Source organism: Protopterus annectens, chromosome 1.part1, assembly GCF_019279795.1.
Source record: "Protopterus annectens isolate FY-2018-M chromosome 1.part1, PAN1.0, whole genome shotgun sequence".
Taxonomy (NCBI): domain Eukaryota; kingdom Metazoa; phylum Chordata; order Ceratodontiformes; family Protopteridae; genus Protopterus; species Protopterus annectens.
The window spans coordinates 1,484,524,698-1,484,532,197 of record NC_056726.1 but is presented as its reverse complement, the minus strand read 5'-3'; positions in this window follow the sequence as shown (position 1 = coordinate 1,484,532,197).

Sequence of the window (7,500 nt, the reverse complement as noted above, 5' to 3'; positions counted from 1 at the left end):
CAGTTAGCTTAGTACTAACCTATGAACCTATGAACCTAAATAATGATAGGCCAGTACCCAACAACCTCTTACTGCATGACATCTGGACAAAGCCTGGTATATATGTGGAGGACAGAGGCTAGAACACAGGACCATATTTGCAATATTGCTTTTATACACTGCAAAAGTTGCTGGTGTTACAGGATTGGTTGCAACATACCCTTACTCAGGAATATGAAGTCAGAAGCACAAATGGATTTTGCCATGTACCTATAGCAATCAACGGAGATAATGCCACTGATAAGACACAAGACCTGTGTGGTGAACAGACAAAACATAACAGCCAATACTCTGGCCATCATGTGGATAGGCCCACAGTTGAGAGCTATGCAGACAGACTTCATTCCATGCAAAATTAGCATGTACACCTAAACCCTGTAAAACCAGCAGTATTCAATGCATATAACAGCAATACTCACAGACACAGATATATATATATATATATATATATATATATATGCACATATGCACACACACGTGCACACACACACACACATATATATATATATATATATATATATATATATAGATATAGATGTAGATATATATATATATATATATATATATATATATATATATATATATATATATATATATATATATATATATATATATATATATATATATATATACTGATAATGTATTTGCTGTCCTGAACAATGGTTGTTAGATACAGAGTGATTAAGAAACCTGTAAGCAGTTGTAAGTGGGTGCAAAATGGACAGTCATGTATGGTGTGACATTTGTGTTGGTAATAGATTGCGTTTTTTGTGTTAAGGTGAGAGTGGGATGTTAGAGAAGGATAGTAGGTAGACATGGGGAGTTAGGTTGGTTTGGAAGACAGACATGACAGACAAGACATCATACATGGGTGGTATATGACACGTGGTGGGTAAACACCTTGTTCAGGGAGGGTTGTTTGGAAATTAGAAGCCCATGAGCCCCCAAATGGAAACAGTGGGGCTGAGGTCCCCACCCATGGGCATTCACCACTGCACCTTCATGGCCCTGAAGGTGGCTGTGCTGGGGGCTGAGCAGGAGGGGCAGGCTGAACCTCTACATGTGTCACGAGGGCCTCAAGGTGATGCAGTGATCCCACAATTCTCTGCAGAGCACCCTATGCACCAGACCCTAAACCTGACTTCAGGTTACAGGATCCTGTCTCTGCACGCTCCCGGGGGGGACTGGCCCCATCCCCTGAGGTGGTTCCACCTGGAGGTAGTCAAGGACCAGCAGATGATGAGGTCCCGGGTTGGGTTCCAGATGTGCTGTGGTCTGGTGCCATGGCCAGATGAGGTGGGAGAGGTGGTTCTGCTGGGAACAGCCTTCCAAAACATGCTGTTGTGTTACAGTTTTAGCACATATGTGGGTAGTAATAGTCAACACAATCCAGGATTAGTTATAACAGCATGCACACATATTCCCAGTAACCTAAAACACCAGATTTGGAACAGTTGCATAGCAAACAGAACACATGCATATATGGAACCACAGTCACCATTACAATGGCATGCAGGTTACCTTGTTAGAAATAGGCCACCAATGATAGTGTTTCAACATGGAACATGAATATAAACACATTTCAGTATTTGTTACACAATAGGATATATGTCCCAACAGAAGGTTTGGTGTAAACATACCCATTGATGTGTGTGTTCAGATTAGTTATGCAGATATGGCAATGGGAGAGAGAGATGTCAATTAATAACTATTACATCCTTGCAGTGTGAGGTCCTCAGACCTTTTTACCTGTTCATGTCTTGCAGGTACCATGTCAAGAGAGCGAATGCCAGCTTTCACCCCCACAAGAGAACAACATTCTGATCAACTTCCTGGTGCATCACCATGCAACCCTTTCTGGGTGTACAGCCCATGATCTGTAGAAGAGGACTGCCCTGTGGAATGAACTTGTCCACAGGGTAAACGATGTTGGCCTGCATAACCGCAGTTATGAGCAGGTGCAATATCTTTGCACTGACCTCATCCGCCATGCCTGTCAGTGTGCTGCTACTGCTAGGAAGGACCAGCTAGCCACAGGTGGAGGTTATGCCATTCAGCCCCCACTGACACATGTGAAGGAGCTCCTCGCCAGCCTTGGGGCACTCACCTGCCAGCAAAGTCAAGAACCGGAAGATAGCATTGTGGAGGTGGGTGCTACCCACACAGTGGACGAGGAGCGTGCAGGTAAGGCCCCAGGGCACATTAGTAGACCACTGTTGCTTATCCATCTTCATCTGTAAAGTATCTTCATGCATATTTCAGATAACATAGTCAGTCGCTGCAGTGTAGTAATGAACAAATGTGCATATTCTGTAATATTGTAGGTTTGTACTGTTGACGTACTGAAATGTTGCTCCCACCCTGTACCAATGCCACAGGTGTGGCTATTGACATCACATCTCTCACACAATTATGTAGGTCCCTCTGATATACCTCTGGGGCAGCAGCCTGTAGTTGGTGAGTATGGAGGTCTTTTGTTCAGGTTTGCCAATACACCGGCCATGTTATGGGCATGGCATTTGCCATGCACACATTTAACAAACCTACCCATAATGCATGCTGTACATGTTCACTTATTGTTATTGTTAAGTGCACTGCATCACAGTGATGACCATGGTGGCATATCTGAAGGGTATGTAAGAGTCCTGCAGTATAACTAACAAACTGTCAGTGCAAGATGTGTGGACAGAGATGAACATGATGGTGGGACACATGGCCTACAGTAGGGACATGTATGAAACATTACCCTTGTACAGTGCCTACAACAGTGAGTGTACATAACAGTATTATAATGGCAACTGTTACAGATCTACCCAACTGCATATCACAATACCACATTCCACAGCTTTTACAACCTGTAATGTGATCCTAACATGAGCAATGAATATGTAAGATGGAATCCTATGTTAGGACAACAAATATGTGGAATACATATCTTAACAAACAATGGAAGTATATGTGTGCACACACTCCAAATAAAATATTTTGGAAGCAGCTTTTGAGGTACTGCAGCATTCACTCATCTTGAGTATGCACCTTCCATCAAGTACGGGTCCTCAATATTGCACCAAGTAATGGTCTGCTGTCCAAGAAGTATGTCCATGACATTTGCCCACTCACCTGCAATAGAGGCAGCTGTGGCTTGCACACATCTTACAAACCATAGAATGGATCCCATATCCAAAAGGTAGCATTCAGGAGTGGGAGACGTAGCCTTACCTCGCCATTGCATATACCATGGCAAACAGTGCAGACAAGCATGTATGTGATGAAGAAGTATGGGACACCATTAGTGTAGGAAATAAACAGATGCCCATTCAAGACAGATGACAACCTATGACAAAATATGTTGCAAACTGGTCATGGAGGCTGCCCAGACACATGCAGCAACACTGATGGACTTGCAGGAATGTCTAGCAAGTACTGCCTGTGCAGTACCTGTGTCAACAATTACATGGACTCTGCATAAGTTTGTCATATCGGTTAGGGAAATCAGATGGAAGAGTTGTTTCAGAGGAGACATCATCCAGGGCTCTCTACAGCTAGCATATGCATAACATCAGGTCTCCCAAAGACATGTGTTGCAATGCGTAATGGTGTACCAAGACCAAGGCTGAAACCTACAGACAGTATTAATAAAGATATATGTGCTGCACAAGCAACACCTCACTCTATCTCAGGCCCACCATCCCCATCTGTACCTTGCCAGTGCCAGTGTACACCTGTAGGTTTGCTGTTCATCAGCAGAAACTAGGCCAGTAGACATGGTGTTCTGAATTTGGGACACTGCAAAATGACACTCTTGTGTGGCCCATAGTTGTCAAGCATCTGCAAAAAGTCTGAGGATGGGGAGGGGTGGCATCCTGAAACACAACAGTGAATGGAAGCATACATCCAAAGCTCATTAAGAATGGCTGTATCTGAACACAGTTAAGGTGATGCATTGTGCCAGACATAACCCTGACTCTACAGCAATAGTGAAGGCACTGTGTGACCTCCAAGGGCTGTGCACATGAGCTGACCTTGCAATATGGCAGAGTTGGGGGACATTTGTAGGGCGGAGTGACCAAATAATGGCAAGTGAAGATGGGCCATGCTAGTATACACCTTTCAGGAGTAGTGACTGCTGTACTTAACAGGTGCTGCAACAAATCATCATGTTAAGGGTGTGCACACTTATGCAACCCACATATTGTATGCATCCCAATCAACATCTGCACAACTAACACATTTGTTTAATAGTGCATTTGATTACACAGGTCATATGTCACATATCAGGTGTGTGTAATGTTAACATATGCAGTATTGTGGCCCCATAGCATATCAGGGAAGAGGGTGGCATGTCAATAAGGTTGTGTACACTCCTCATAGCCACAATAAGTTTTGGAGGTTGTCAGTATAATTGGATTTTATTGCTCATACATGCACTGCTGATGATGAGATCTGCAAATCAGATGTCAGGCATACACTATTGGCATCTGTCCTCATATCAATCCAGGTATGTGTCAGACAAACACATAGGGGATGTGAGCAACAGAGCAAACATAACTGCCACACACATACACATTCAGCAATGGTATGTACACTTGTGAGGTATGGTGCACAGTACATGGCAGGGTGCTGAACAGGTGCACAGCAATATTGTGTACATGGGGGCAGTGTGTTCCAGGGGAAGGGGCATAACCTACTAATACAACTCATGCATCACAGAGATGTATAATGTTGGTAACAGGAATTGAGTATAGCTGCAGTGCATGCTGTTCAGTGCCATACGTCATGCATGTTGACAGTTGGGTAATGAGAGGTCTGTGTAATATCTTTGTGCCACCTCACCTGTAAGTTTGTGTGTGTGTGTGTGTGTGTGTGTGTGTGTGTGTGTGTGTGTGTGTGTGTGTGTGTGTTTGTGTGTATGCTCGCGTGTGTGTGTGTAGAGGTAAGCAATGATGTACAGGTCTTAAAGTATGTTTTCTGTTTTCCCCTCACAGGTGGTGAGGTGGGTCAGGGTCCCTCCTGCAGGCAAACTGATGTTAGTGTCCATACAGACTCTGACAATGATGATAGGTATGGTGAGGCACAGATGCGGTTGTCAGGGGCTGAAGCTATGCCACTAGTTGACATCCCACTGTTATGCACCCCATCCCCACACACAGTCATATTGCCTATACATACCCCATCACCAGTGGCCATAGATGAGGGACAGTTGGCGTGTGGTGGCATGGGACAGGGCAGTGTGGGGACTATGGCAAATGTGTCTGTACACAGCAGCCATAGTCGGATGACCAGTGAGGTACCACACAGGCAGATGTACAGGGGTGCTCATAGGAGGGCTGCTGGCCATCATGCTCCTAGCAGAAATGTCTCAGCAGATGTCACCAGACGCATGTTTCAGGCTGTCATGGAGGCACAGGCACATATGGAATGTTATACCAGACAGGGTCTGAGACTCCAGAGGGCTACTCATTCTGCTGTTATTAACAACATCTATGATCTCGCAGGTGCCCAATGTTATTTTGCAGAAATCCTGGATAGATGGTTGGGTGAGATGGTGGGAATCCTTGACCGTGGAATGTCTGTGTTAGAGCATATGATGGGAGTAGGGTGACAGCCATGTGGACGTAGGTCAGGAACACCAAAAGGTGGAGGTCTATGTGGACGTGCAACAAGTCAGAGCTGCTCCCGTAGTGGCAATATCAGCACCAGCACTGCAGGGGGGGTGCTGTCCACACTACAACACAGCAGGCCACATGCACGTGGCCCTGGCTGGTCCCAACAGAGACCTGGATCCAGCAGACATGTGTCATCGTCAGGGGAGAGTAGCATATCTGGCCTTGAACCTGGTAGTGCCTGTGGAACCCGTGGCAGGCATAGTTTTCATGTCCATGACCAGAGATGGTGAACTGCACACCCTGCCATGTACGGTCTACAGCTGTCCAACAAACCCCTGTATAGGGCAATCACATGGCCAAACTGTGTGCATACACACACACACACACACACACACACACACACACACACACACACACACACACACACACACACACACATCACCAACACAGCTATGGCACCTCCATACCTACACATTCCACATCTGCACAGCCCAATTAATAATGAAACCCCCTAACACACACACATGATGTCAACCAAATAGCTCAGCCTAGGTCTCTGGCAAACCCACAACACACCTGTGCAGATGATGATACCTGTGCTACATCACTGTTATCCATGCCATCCACACAGGGACATGCTAATATTGTTTTGATGCACAGGGTGAATGTACTAAGGTTGAATGTACTAAGGTGTAGCAATGTAATGCTGTGTAACATGTTTTCAGCAGGAAAGTTTACTGCTTACATGTCAGGATGTGTAACTGTCCAGGCATGATGCATTATAGCTGTTATTAACACTGACTTGATAGTGGTCTCCATAATGTATTCAGTTTGTATTGTAGGTATCTTTGTGTCAGCAGGATGTTGGTCTGCTGTTGTTTTCTACAAGGTCTATGGCACTGTGGTGACACATTGACTGTGTCATATCCTGGGTACAGCTGAACACAAGTAACAGGTCTGTATAAGAGTTACTGGATGTGCCACATGGCTGATAGGTCTGAGGGGTGTATACAGGTGAGTGCATGGTGGCTGATCTTAGTAGCCTGTCTACAGTGGACAATGGTAAGTGTACTGGGTGGCACACACCACATATTTGTGTATAACACACACACAGAGGCTTTGGTGTTGATGCAATACACAGAGAATACTGTACACATGGATGTACTTAATTTTGCAGTGAACCCATTTTAGCCTATGTAATTCCACCAAGACATAATAGGCAAAACATCACATCAATAAATCATCAGTCTGCTACTTTAATGTCATCGATGATGGTACTGGCAGGGTATATGTCCCCTTCCCAAATGTAATGCAATCCTGGCATTGGTAAACATAGGTGTGCTGGTGTGGATGGAACAGCCCTACACTTTGGAAGGTGTGGGGTGGTATAGAGCTGCACATAGTGTGACTGACTACCTAACCTGTTAACGTACACTGTACAGTACTACAGCAGACTAAGCATGGGGATACACACAACAATAACCCCAATGAGGGTGGCTGTGTCCACAACATCGACAGCCAACTATATATACCAACTCCAGTATCGCTGTACAACTATGCAGTGGGGAAGAGGGCATTTACACATCTACTACTAGTTTTGATGGAATGAATTTCCATGATATGATTCCTTTGAAATGTAAGCATTTGCCAGTCAGTTCTCGGACAGATGAACTTCTGGGACATGTATATTCTGCAAACTGAAGTAGATCCCTTCACATACACACACACACACACTTACTTGGCAACACTAAGAGTAGAAACCCACCTATAGCTACTAATGTGTTTGCCCTTAATTGCACACACCACACAGCTTTTAGGATGAGGGGTGTTCCGAGTCTCTTGTTAAGTGAGGATC